This window comes from Numida meleagris, chromosome 5, assembly GCF_002078875.1.
Source record: "Numida meleagris isolate 19003 breed g44 Domestic line chromosome 5, NumMel1.0, whole genome shotgun sequence".
Classification (NCBI taxonomy): Eukaryota; Metazoa; Chordata; class Aves; order Galliformes; family Numididae; genus Numida; species Numida meleagris.
In genome coordinates this window covers 57,268,710-57,282,616 of record NC_034413.1, presented here as the reverse complement: position 1 = coordinate 57,282,616, position 13,907 = coordinate 57,268,710, and the positions used below count along the sequence as shown (strand labels likewise).

The following is a 13,907-nucleotide window of genomic DNA, read 5'->3' as shown; positions in this document are numbered from 1 at the left end:
TAATTGCTTTGCATTTCATTGGATGTCTAGGGAAGAAGGAAGCAAATGAAGTGCTTCCCATAGAAGCAAAAGACTTGTTGCTTCTATGGGAAGCAAGAAGTATCTCAAAGTTGCCCCGTAAGATGGATCACCTGCTCCATAAATGCCCACAAACAAAGATCTTCCACATGCTGTTTGTCAATATCAGCTTGTCACCTCAAGCCATGAACAGCTGGATGGGTATGCTGTTTTACAGGATTCATTCACAAACCACCCAGATGACAGAGAAGATGAAAAGAACAGCAGAACTCTGGAATATGTATGCTCCAGAGTAGCTTCCTACTGACTCATATTCTACTGACCTAGGTTCTTTGGCACAGTCTATGCATCAGGATCAGTGACAAAGTATTGCCAGAAGAAGGAAAAAGGTAGCCTAAAACCAAATCAAAATCAAACCTTTCTCCTGATATATACAAAGCAGACAGTTCCTAACTTCTTCAGATCTAAGATATCTAGTGTCCAGCTAAGACTTGGAGTTCAGCAGGAAACCAGCATCTACTGTTATCAGGAGCTATCCCCCTATTTTATTTTCTGAGGGACAATATGAGTCTATAAATCATTCTATTTATCATCTTCTTATCCAGAAACAACAGACTGGATATCTTTTCAGGAATGAACCTGTACTACAAATCAGGTATTTAAATTGCATGAGTTACACTTTTAGTTTTCTCAACCTTACTTTCTCTAGATCTTGGAGAAAAGTGGGGAGGAAAAATAAATAAATAATATATATATATATATATCATGCTTTACCTTCAAAATGTCCTCCCAGAAGAAGATTGATTCAAATTGGAATTTGGAGTCTAAATTTCTGGATTTGGACTTGAGGATCCTTGTGGGTTCATTTCAACTTGGGCTATTCTATGATTCTACGATTCTAGTCCAGTTTGAAATAGGAAATAAGAGAAAACTCTAAATCCCTCCAAAGACCAATACTTTGGATTAGGGGAAAACCAAACAGACATGTTCTTCTACAGGTTTTTTTTTTCATCTAGGTTTCTCATGGAAACATTGCTACAATATCAGAAAAACTATCTCTCCAGTAACTAGGTCCATCTGTGAAAGTGATGATGTGCAGTAGCTGTTGGGAAGAGCAGGGGACTGAGCTTCAGTGACCCAACAGGCTCTTCTAGTCCTCACTTCTTTCTTCAAACCTAGCTATGGAATTTCCTTACCTACTACATTAGCAGTTAGAGGTATCAATCCTTTATGCATGGGCGTATCGGGGGTGACATGGCACTTGGACCTGGTGATAGACACATATTTCAAGTCCTTTTGTAACTGGAGGGCTCATTTTTGGGGTAGTTCAGGTACTGCACTTTTCTCAGCCCTTGGCCTCTGCCAACTCCTATCAGTTAGGAAGAAAAAGAAAAAACCCTCACAAAAAGGTTTTACTCTGCTCCAGTTGGCCCTATCCCACCAACCCATTCCACACAGTCAAAAACAGCTGTCAAGCTGTAATAGTTTTTTTTTTTTTTTTTTCCCTGATCATTCTTTGGGCTAAAGCTGAACTGACAATCTCAGAGACTGTCTTTTCAGGCTGGCTCCAGACCAAGAATGTCATTTCACAAAGAAGTGCTGAAGTTTCAGAAACAAGGTTTCGCTGCAGTGTGGAATGAAGCTGGGATGTTTTAAACACTGTCAAGAGACAGCGAGTGCCTTCACTGCCTCGTGCCCCTTGCTGAATTCCCCACCTTCCTCCTGGAGAGCAGAGCCCTGATCCACAGTGCAGAGAACTCAGCTTTGAATGGCTTCTGAGTGGGTTCCTGCTTATGTTTAAAGTCTCCATATTGGAGATGTCATATTTCTTGCATCCCACAAAAAAATCAGTGGCATGACTACCTAACACAGCCATCCTTTGGTAATGGGAGGGACATGCTAGGCACCAGTGGGCTCTCCCCAAGGAAATTACCACCTCCTTTAGCTGTCTCAGATCCCTAAAACACCTCTTATCTCTGTGCCACAGCCTTCTGCCTCTTTAACAGTGTGTACCCTTTCTGTGGGTTTGTTCAGCTGAGGGGACAGAGCTGTCAGTGAATAGGGATTCCTTCAGAGAGCACCAAGGTGAAGTGACCCTGGTTTGCACTCAAAAAACAGGTGAAACACAGCTAGAATCTGAGGCTGAACCTCTCTGCTTCAAAAGAGCATGTAATCCCTCCTTCTTTGACCACAGCTGCCATTTCTTGTAAAAGACTTTTTTTTTCTCTGAAATCAATGTCTTTCCACAAAAAATTTCTGTTTTCATAACAACAAACAACAACAAAGCAGTCACAAGGTCCCAAACAAAGTTTGCTGTCAAACATGGCACGATGATTCCATCACTTCCACGGAATTTGCTTTCATGTTGCCAGAAAATACCCACCCTGGTGATTAGTTAGCAACAAAGTCACTTGCACTCCAGTGCGAAGAACTGGATCAAGCTGCAGTTCAGCCTAACAATGCATCAGCTCTTGAGGGGCATCCAGGTCTTGGAGCAATACAGCTGGGGATTTCCTCCACGTTCCAGGGATGTCCCTCCCCAAACATGGTGCAGCTGAAGGCCATCCTGGGCCTGCAAGAAAACCACGTGCTACAAGGCTTCCATATTCATCTGGATGAATAGCTGAGTGGCTTGCATATGTTCCCCGCTGTTGATCTGCACTCAATTAGCCTGCTTAGTGGATCCACACAATAGCCAGCCTTGCGTGGTATTGCTGCATTTCCAGACAAGTAAAAATGCAACTAAAACTTTGAAGGTTTGTTTATAGCTTGAATTTTCCCTCAGTGCATTTGTTCCTTTGCTTGTGTGCGTGACAACACACGTCAAGGGGGAAGGGAATGATTCCTGAAAGAAATCATGGAAGTATGTGGAATGATGTCTGTTGTCTTATCTGACAGTAGCTCACCAGCCCCAGTGGAGACACCCAGGTCTGCACAGCATGGTATATGCGTGGGGGTTATGAAAGAGAGGGAATAAAGAGAAAAAGCACAATATTGTTCTTTAACTGGCTCATTTCCTTCCTCTCAGATACCAAACAAAATTTTAATGATGAAACCTGCTAACAGCTGGGACTAATTTGGAGGTTATTTTTATGGCAAGAGCTACAAGACAATAAAAGGCCAGCCCTAAATGTGGCTCAGTTCAAGCCTTTGTCCCAGCAGACCCTCTAAAATAGTTGTGATTTGACCTCCTCCATCCCCATTGCGTCACCTCTGCGTGGTAGTTGTGTGTCACGGGGATGCGGTCACACGCTACACCTCTCCTCCAAAGGATGTGGAGACCTCTGTAGCTCCTTGCTTAACAAATTGCAAGGAGTGGCTGGGGCCTGCAGGGTTCATGTGGGGACTCCCTGGAAACTATGTCAGCACTTACATCTATATGTTACCAGATTTTGAAAACTTTTCCAGTTTGCTGTTGGTCAATCTTTCTCCATCCAGTGGCTTCTTCCTTTTAATGAGGAGGAATACTTCTCCCAAGGTTGCTCAGAGCTTGTAGGCATTTCATAACTTTTTGTTACTGTAGGATGCAAAGCTCTTGCCCTGTAATGGTACAAAATGGGACTCCCACCTGGGACAATCAGAAGGGTTGGGTTTTGTAGGATTGCCTTCATGTAGACCTGAGCTTGGAGTGTCAATAGAGTTGGGTTGTTTGGTAAAAAGTGATTTTCTAGCCTGGATCCTAGCTATACCCAGGTTCCCCTGGAGAGCCCACGGAGCAGAGCAGGAGTCTCACCAGCCATCAAAGGGGTCCCTCACTCCAGGAGTCACCCTTGGCAGTGGGGAAGGAACGTGACAGACACAAGCTTAGCTTTCTGGCGCTGCTTCGAGCTTAAATAACCAACATAGGTCGTTAAACTAAAGCCATCAGCTCCGGGGATAGAGGAGGGCACCAGCTGAAGGGCAAAGAAAGCCTTCTTTCACAAGCGAGAACCAGCGCCTCTTGCGACGCTGCCATATAAAATCATGCAGCACCTGTTAGATCTTTTCTCGCTTCATTCTCAAGGCGCAGGAACAGCTTGGCTCTATAAAAGCCCCGATGTGTTTGTTTTCATTCTGAAGAGCTAATCCAAACCCCTCTCTTCCCAAAGGACAGGGAAGGAGGGGCTGGAGGGGGTATTTTTATTTTTTTCCTACTGCTGGGGAAACAGGTTGGAGCTGTTAAAATAATTGGCAGCAGTAGATTCCTGCAGATTTCTTTGGCTGCATTTTAAAACAGAGAGGTTTTCTTCTTCTTCTCTCTTTTTTTTTTTGTCTTCTGATTTAGCCATAAAATTGCCACTTATGACATTAGCAGTTGCAGAAGGCAGGAGTTTTCCTCATTAGAGTGGCTCTGCTCATGGGCTCTGGTAATATCATTTGGTGGGAAGGACCTTGCCAAAAGGCTATTAAACCAGCTGAGTGCTCACAAGGCAGTGTCAGGAGGTTGCTTTCTTGGTTACTTTGGTAACACGCAAGCAAAAGCTTCCCTCTCTTTTCAGGACAGGGATCTACACCCTCTTGTAAAGCAGTTTGCAAGCAAACAGCAGAGGGGGACACAGGAGGATGGGAAAAGGACCACAGCTACCCCAATCCTCAGAGCATATATCACACAGGGCAGTACCAGATGTTGCCTACCTAAGGCAGTTAAGGAGCAACACCAAGACCAGACAATCAGGCCCAGTTAGAGCCTCAGCAGGGACTTGATCTTCACAGGGTTTCTTCAGCACTTTGATTGCTATTTGTCTTTTGTATTAAAGACTTGAAAGGGTGCTTCAGTCCTCAACAAATTAGAAGCTGTGTTGCCAGAGGAGATAAGAAGTGTTGCTGCATTACGCTTCTCTCATCTCCTGGAAGATGTGCTCATTTCTGATGATATCTTGTTCTGAGTTGATTGAGTACTGCCTAAAACATCAGCACTCAGTCCAACAAAATAATTCAGGAAGAAAAAAAAGGAAAATTGAGGCAGGAGAAAGTCCTGCCTGATCACATTGCCAGGTCCCAGAACTCTTCCTGGTGAGCCGAACATGTCTTGCAAAGCTCAGAGCAAACACAAGTCTGGCACATGTAACATTACAGTTCCTGTAAAGATGTGCCCATGTCAATGCTGCCTCATCAGATGAGGATCGAGACCTTCACAGCCACAGGACATTGCTGGCTGAGCCAGAAATGCTGGCCTTTCTGGCTTGCTTTATATACCACTATAGAGTGCAACCTGCCCAGTCAAATGGCTACATTTGCGATTAGAATCATTAAGGTTGGAAAAGACCACAAAGATCATCAATTCCAACCATCAACTCATCCCCACCATGCCCACTAACTGTGTTCCTCAGTGCCATATCTCTGTGGCTCTTGTACACCTCCAGGGACAGTGACTCCACCACCTCTCTGAGCAGAAGTCTTTCTGAGAAACGGACCTGAATTTAAAGCTGGAAGCTGAACAAGTCCAGATTTCCGGCCAGGCATGAGTGAAACATCATGCTCCTTAGCCACACCCCCCTCCTCCATGCAACAGCGTGAGGCAAAGCACAGGAGCTGCAAGTGGCCACAGCTACAGAGCCGCCAGCTTAGTTCCTTGCTTTGAAATTCTATGAAATATGTCACCAGGGAAAATAAAAACAATCCACCCTCAAAAAACAAGGTCTAAGAGTCCTCATTTAATGAGCAGGTAGATATTCATCACTAGAGAAGGCACACATTTATGGGCTGGGTTTAGGGCTTGAGCACAAGGAGGGAAAGAGAAGACACCTGATAGTGTATACCTACAAGACTCAATTCTCTCCCTTCCAAACTGGCTCTGTGCAAAATCATATCAGGCTGAGTAAAAGTGACTGAAGCTTTCCTTGTGATGCTGCATCCAGCACGGCCATTGTAAACCTCTACTTTTTATAGTCCCTTCAAGACCTTTCCTCACAACACCTCCATAATATCTTCATAGAATCATGGAGGCTGGAAAGGACTTCTAAGATCATCCAGTCCGATGGTTCCCCTACCACCAATACTGCCTATTAACCATGTCCCTCAGTGCCACATCTACCCTTTTCTTGAACACCTCCAGGGACAGTGACTCCATCACGTCCCTAGGCAGCCTAAACACTCTGAGAATTCTTTCTAATACCCAATCTGATAGCAGACTTAGTCAATCTGCTAAAAAGCAGGCTCTACAAATCCCAGGAAAGGGGTCAGATAGGATGGAGAATCCTCTACTTTTTCCTCCATCATATCCTCCTACACTCCCTTGAACTTTCTTCCCCTTGAGCAAGAAATGGCAAAAGTAATTTCCATAGCATTATAGACAGATCTATATAAAACAGTGACTCAGGTTGCACTCAGTTACTGGCAGGAGTGTATCTGCTGCAAACCACTTAGAAATGGTGAAGTAAAATAAAAACAACTAAACAGAAGAAAAGATGGGCCAAATCTTTCAGGTGTGAAGTCTTCCAGATACATCAGCAGTTTCTGCCATTTTATCTTAGAGATGGACCAGAAGAATCTTTTGTCCCTCAGAGCCTAAAGAATGGCTGCAAGAAGAGTTTCTATTTACCCAGGACAGATTTCTACCTACTTTCACAGTAAATCTGCTGAAAAATGAATGAATAAATATATAGCCACAGTGCCGAGTATGTGAAGGTGCAATCTATGCTGCACCAAAATGACATCTGCAGACAGGATGGCCCATAAAGATGGCTGTTCTGAACGCCTGGAGGACATCATTCTGATCATTGTCAAAAAATGTGTTCATTATGGTCACTTTAAGTTACAAGTCTTAGGGAAAAAAAAAAGAAAAAGAAAACTGGTAGTGATTTCAGATGCTTTTTTCTCCTCCCAGAAATTAAAACCAGTGCCTGGACTGGTGCCTTTGAATTTATTTATCTTTTTAAAATTAAAACAACCACTTAAAAAAAAAAAAGCAGCTACTGGCTTTTACTTTAGCTAAAAGTTCTGGCAAGTGCAATGCCAGGATTTTTTTTTTTTTTTGTATGGGAACTCAGGGGCAAGTCGGTGTGAGAAACTTTCCCAAAGAATCTGTTGTAAACCACACCAAAACCCCACAAATTCAACCAGCCTGGAGAGGTCCAGGAGCGAAAAGAAGGCACATCTGCAGACAGGCTGGGGACATCAGCAGCAGTGGTGGGTTCTGCATTCCCTCTGGCAACAGGAGTTGGATTTAGGGGTGCTAGAGCCAGCACAACACCTGGTCCTGGCAGCCTTTGGGTATTTGAAGGGAGCCTGAGGAACTGAGGCACTCCCCCATTGCGGTCAGCCTGGGCACCTGATTCCTGTAGGCCAATGGGGAAATCCCAGCCAGCCTCTTAACATTGCAGGCAGGTGTCCAAACCTTCAGGCCAGAGGGCAAGTGAATCCTTGAAACTTTAGTGCAGACACAGGAGAAATCCCCACGGAGCATAAGGCTAGAACATCTCTGCAGCCACCTGGGAGCATGCCTCCAGCAGACAAACTGGGGCAGATGGGTATGTGCATCTTCAGTGCTGCAAGTTAGCAAGGAGTGGTGGCAGGGGTGGAGAACACAACTTCTCCATTAAAGTATGTTCTTTCTGGAGGGAGAATTCAGAAAAGCGTACCACGTGCCTTTGGACAATGCACTCCATTCTGCTCAGAGCTCCTGTATCTTAGTCCAGGGGCATTCACTACCAGCACTTGATGTCTTATAGAAAAGCCTTCTTTAGACTTGCGCAGGATGTTGAGTGCACCAGTGTGCCCCCATGGAGAGTTCTGCAGCCTAACTCCCAACATTATTCTCATAGACATAATTGCATGGCTTTTCTCCCTTACTCCAGGCTGGGGGAGGGGAAACACTGTCCTACCTGCCCCAGTCCACTGCCTTTCTCCAGGAGGTCGTGGTACCTCCACCCAAAGACAAACCTCAACACTAGTTGCCATTTTTCTCCTCACCCCCCTTTCCTCCTTCAATTCATTTCCTGTTCTCAGACATTTGTAGCAAATGCATGTCCCTTGCTTTGTCCTGTAAACTTTATGTGACCATGGGAACGGTTCCTGACCCAGCTGGCAGCCCCTGTGCTCTTCTCATTAAACTTTGGCTCTCGCCTCAGCTGGATTTTTAGGCAACATCCAGGTGAGCGCAGCTGCAAAAGTACTTTCATACAACTCAAGGATGCATATGGCATCGCTTCCCAGCCAGCCTTTCACTCGGGGAAAGCTTTGCCCCTTGTCTCTGCTACATCGTGGTCACTCTACTCTCTGCAGATCAGTCCCATTTATATGGCTGCCTCCTCAGTTCTTTTTTTGGAACACACACTTTGAGCAAAAACAGAGGAGGTCTAGTGCAAAGAAAGCCTGTGCTGAATTAGAGAAGGCCGGAATTTACAGGCAGCAGCATTTTGTGGAGCCTGGGCTTCTTATTGAACCTGTCAGAGCATCTGAAATATTTTTGCCATTCAGAACCAGAGGTGCACAGGGCCCTGTTCCTGAGTTTGTATGGAAACCTTCAAAGCACCATCACGTGGCTCAAAGGGCCACATGGATCCCATCTGTTTGTTAGCTCAGCCAGGTGATTTAGTGCTCCTGGGACGTCTCCCAGCACCAGCTGGAAGCTCACGGCTTCAGTGAGCAAATGGCTCCATCTGTGGTCAGCACCCAGCTCTTGTGCTCACACCTATACAAACACTGGAGGAAGACTGTGGTCCTGTGTGTGTGCCTCAGCCTGCTACGGCAGCAGAGGAGATCAGCAGTGGGTCATCTTGGGGCCCAGCACCGCACTCTTGAGGGACTATGGTCAGCTGTGAGTTTTCCTGATCCCTAAAGTACCTGGTGGAGGTGGAACATGGTCAAGAGCATGGATCACTCAGGAACCATTGCTTCCTGGCAAAAGCTTGCAAGTCTTCTCTTAAACATCTGGGAGAGGAGATGGGTTACCTGCCTGGCCCTCCAAGATGGCTTGGTGTGTCTAACTTAGAGCTGCAGTGAATAAACAGGGTAAAAGATCATAGAATCATCTGATTTGGAAGAGACCCTTAAAGGTCATCTAGTCTGACTCCCCTGCTATGAACAGGAACACCTACAAGATCGGGTCGATGATACTGAGGCAATGTCTTTAGTCTTTGCTGCTCTCAAAGAGCATTGGCATTAGCCCAGAAGGAGGAAATGAAGCACAAGAGGAGCAAAAAAAGATTCATTTTTTTCACCCCGTATGAAATTTGCTGTAGAATATACTCTCATGGCTGTCCCTGGGGAAGACTGAGCAGAGGATTGCAAAGCAAGCTGCTGTGTGCATCTGCACGCGCAGGCATGAACAGAGCAAATTGCAAAGTGTCGATTGCATTTTGAAGAGCATGGTTTAAGGCCATTCTGGGGATTTCCCTGCTCCAAGAGAGAATTTAATTTCCCTCCACAGGGTGGGAAAATTCAGCAGGGGGTTACTCAGGACACTGAACCGAGCAGTGTGGAGGCAGGGTCTGTGCCCAGCCACACCAAGGTATTTAGGCACACTGAGGGCACTTCAGTTCCTGACTTCCATGGGCTTCACACACACGGATCTAGTCCTGACAGAGCTGGAACCAGGCCTGTTTGCTTTCTGTGCAGCAATAGCCCCAGATCTCATCCTACAGAAGGAGAGGGTGAGAGAAGGTCATCGTTGTGGGTTAAGTTAGAAGAACAAGAGCTCTCACCGACAGGGCAGATGGCAAAGGCCAAGCTTGCCAGACCTCTACCCATTTCTAACAGAAGAGAAAATATGCTTTTCAAATCAGAAATCTTCCAGATTTACAGTGGAAAAAAAAAAGCAGAAACAGAAAATATGCAAGGGGTGGGGTGGGGGAAAGCATGTCTTAACTGTGTGAAGGATAATTTCCCAGAAGGAAAGAAAAGAGAAGGGGATGGGAAGAAGGAAAAATTCTCAGAATATGAAAAAACCGGGTACTCATTCTTACCTTCCAGTTTGTTGGTTGAGTTTGAAAAAGAATTCCACTTGTTTGCAGAGTTTCAGATAACTGACTCGAAGGGAAGGATCAATCCCATTTTGTGCATTTCAGCACAGTGGCTGAGGATGGGAAGACCACTGTGCTGTTCTCTATCACCACTGCCCTGTGTGACCGTAGGTAAAGAATTTAAATCAACTATACCACAACCTTCACTGTTACAATAGATAGGTGGTAACTGGAACTAGATAGTTTTGTTTTATTAGCCAGGTTTAAATAACTACATTAAAAATACGTAGACTGGAATTCATCTGAAATGTTTCCACTTAAGCGTCATCAACAAAAAGCAGTTTCTTTTATTGGGAGGTCAAATATAAACACTAAATCCAGTCCAAAATAAGCCTTCTTGTTTGATTTTCAAGGTTTGGAAAAAGATGGGGAGAAGGGCAATGTATTATCTCTGCTTTAGAAAAGTTAAGTTTAGATACATCTAAGTCGCATTTCAAAATAAAAACAGGAATAATTTTTGAGATGCCATATAATTTTTTTTTTAACTTAGAAAATTTAACATGGGCAGTGTTAGCTGAAATTAATTAATGTTTTTAAGGAAATTAATAAAAAGTATATACAGAGAGAAGAATTCATCAGCCCAAAACCTACAGCACCTCCTAACCTTGCAGGACTCTAGGGAAGGTAAATACAGGCCGACCTATGAAATCCTCAGAAACTATGTGACAAGATGCCAGAGAAGTGTCTTAGAAAGACAGGATTTGATTGTCAGGGCCCTGTTCTCACAGAAAATAAAAGGCTCCAGTTTCTGTACAATTATGTACAGACAAGACATGTGTTTTCACTGCATGGCACCAAGCCTGGAGTATATTTTTTGCTCCTGATTTACAAGGAAAACTTGGCATGAGGGTGACCCACACAGCAAGAAGCGGGCAGATTTAAGACAGATGCATAGAATATCCACTTAAATTTATAAACTTTTAGTATCAGGCATAGTTGTTTCCACTTTGACTCATTACATAATACCTTCTAAAGGAGACTTCTGAGCTTAGAGCGGGGTTTTTAGATGTTGCCATCCTGGGCTCATAAAGGGAAAAGCAACCTGCCTTTGTGTCCTTTCACCTATACCAGGGATTTTGCAATAGCAAGGCTCTTGAGCTACCATGGTCTACAAGAGAAGGTGAGGTTGGTATGGAAAGGGAGAAGATTCCCTACTTCTTCCTGTGATTACAGCAGCTGTTGAGGTTTCTGCTTCAGGTGCTTTTTTTCCCCCCCAGCCCCACATGCATTTACAGAATCATACAATCATTAAGTTTGGAAAGACCAGGAAAATCATCAAGTCCCACCATCAACCCCCACCAGTGACTGCTCTAGACCATGTCCCTCAGTACCGCACCTACACTTCTCTTGAAAACCTCCAAGGATGGGGATTCCACCACTTTCCTGGGCAGTCTGTTCCAATCCCTCACCATTGTCTCCACTTCCTCCTAAGCCTGCAGGAGCAGGAGAGTGGAAAATGCTCTTACTTTTCAGCCCCATTTGGGACAGTAGAAATTCAGACAGGTAGGTACTAAGCGTGTTTCTCAGCAGCACTCATGCATCTACACAGACAACAGCTATTCAAAGCAGCCCAAGTTCAGAGACTGTCAGAAATCAAGATTTTGAACTTCTCTCCGTTGGTCCTCACTCTGCATTTAACACTGAGTGTCTCAAAACCAGTTAGGTCAGCCATGTCGCAATCAATGACCAGCAAAACATCAAGACCCCAGTGGCTCTTCTCCTTTGCAGATTGATACTTCAAGACATTCTGCAGAGCGCTTACACAATGTATAGCAAAAGAAGGCAACAGCAGTTCTTTCAAATGGGATACAAGCACTACAGAGCAATAACAGGTAGTAAAAAAGGAAAATTGACTTACCCATTCTGACAACTGGACACAGTTTGAGAGGAGTACAATCTCTATCCAAAGAGATACTACACCCCTGGCTGCTAACCCTCAAATGAAGGTGAGGAGGGGCAGAGCCAGGATCCACTCCTTCCAGTCACTCAGGTGCATTGCTTGCACCTGAGCTCCCTGGGTTAGCTATGCCTTCCCACCTGGTGCTCAACCATTCGTTCAGGCTGTGACCTTGCAGTTCCACTGCACACCACCAGCTTTCACATTTGTGGATCTCCATTGGGAAGTGGCCTGTTCACCATCTTTCATGAGCAGTAACATAACCAACACAGAGAATTAACGTTGTTCATTTAAGGAGGAGGTTGGCAGTTAGTACCAGGAACAGCTGTGCCCCTTAAAGATTTAATCAAGGTCTACAAGCATGCCAAAGGGAGAGACAACAGCATTTGAGTAACAAGCTGACTAGTATCTGACATTTCCCTTCTGTATTCCCAAGGAAGGCCTTCCCCCTGGGTGATCTGACAGGCATAGTTAATCAGAACTGGAGATTTCATTTGAAACCATAAAATGGAAAAGCTACTATTTTTCAAGCAGGTCTCCAGGTGTTCTTTGCTTCTGAATGTCAGACAAAGCCGTGTCACAGAGAGATGTGTCCTTAGAGAGGTGAAAAATATAGTCTACCTCACTCAGGACAAAAATTCTAACTTTTTTTTTGTTCCAAAACATTGCTATTAGTAGCATGACTCTATCCTGGCATTTGAAGGTTTCAAGGACAGTGTGACAAGTTTGCTTGTGTGCATTGAGGGTGACCATGGGTATGAAGTATCACACACATAAGCACATATCTATGTATGTATATATATACATATATACTTACATATATATATTGCAACTGTGATGGGCTGAAAATTCAGGCCCTCAATATTTATAACTTTGGCTCATATCCCAAGCAAAGCAGCCCTATTGCAGAAGCTCTATTTGTGGCAATGGGATCTACACGCTCCATTTTAGTTCTAATCCTAGGCAAGCTGGCAGACATAAGGTTTTGTGGGAAGCAGAACAACTAATCCATGCTGAAGTGCAACGCAGAAAAGTTTCCTAAGTATAGCGTCCCCTCAAAAATATGAGGGCTCGAATTAACCCCCTAAATCCTTTTTATCAAAGTCAGCCAAGCCTGGGGATGGTAAATTGATTATGTGGCCAACCCCAGCAGTGCAGGCTCTTAAAGCAGTTGGAGAAATTATGGGAAAGGGCTCAGAGGGAAGTGCAGAAAAAGGACAGAGCTAGCAAAACTACTGACATGGAAATCTCCCAGAGCTCAACGTTTGAGCACAGTTCTGCTGAATCTACAACATTCGCACCAGAATTTGGGAAGACTCGGGTCTTATGGGGAGACTGATTCAGCTTTGAGAAACAGAAAGGTGAGTCCCAGTCTGAAGCAGAGTCTTGGGTTTTCCCTGAACGTGAATTATTATGGCCGTGAATTGCTGTTCATTGCCCCATGCTATCACTGCCTGGTGCAGTGTGTTCTCTTTGGCCCCAGATATTCCCATCACCGTTTTCTCATCCAAAACCATGGCCGTGTCTAGCTCCTGGACTGCATTAAACAATCAAAGAGGGGTTTCATTCTGCTTTGTGAGTATTGGCTACGGGCCAAGTGTAGAGTGGAGGTCTGGTTACAAACATTCTTACAATACAGGAGTGTGGCCAGATCCAGGCTTTATGTTTGGACATATCCCTCCCAGTCAAGGAGAAATTTCCAGTTGTTTGGGTGCTGAGTCAGCAGAAATGTTGGGAATTAGCAAAGGTTTTTTTGTTTTTCTTCCCCTTCGAACTCTGAAACAGGCTCAAATTTTGTTGCAGCTTTGGCCAGTGGTTCACATGGCCTCCCAGCTGAGATCTCTGACAGAAGATTGCCAACTGTACTGGGAGTTTTCTGTGACCCTTACATTTGGTCCAGAAAGAAGGGCACTGAGATCATCAAGCTTATTTTGTATGAGATCCTGGAGGGACTTACAACCAAAAGTCCATCTTACCAAAGTGCAACTCACAGATTTGGAGCAGAAAAAGTGGGAGGAGGGGAACTTAATACAAACATCTTATATGGAGGA

At 44.6% G+C, this 13,907-nt stretch overlaps 1 long non-coding RNA gene across 2 annotated transcripts; it reads right to left on the bottom strand.

Annotated features, from left to right (window-relative positions):
- Positions 1,476-12,019, bottom strand: LOC110400213. 2 transcript variants are annotated; one of them, XR_002439703.1, is made up of 3 exons: positions 11,818-12,016; positions 9,903-10,056; positions 1,476-2,590 (listed from the first exon to the last, which is right to left on the bottom strand). It is a non-coding gene; the product is annotated as an uncharacterized LOC110400213 (long non-coding RNA). The 2 variants fall into 2 exon arrangements; XR_002439704.1 differs by lacking the exon at positions 1,476-2,590 and adding an exon at positions 9,176-9,575 and having other exon boundaries at positions 11,818-12,019.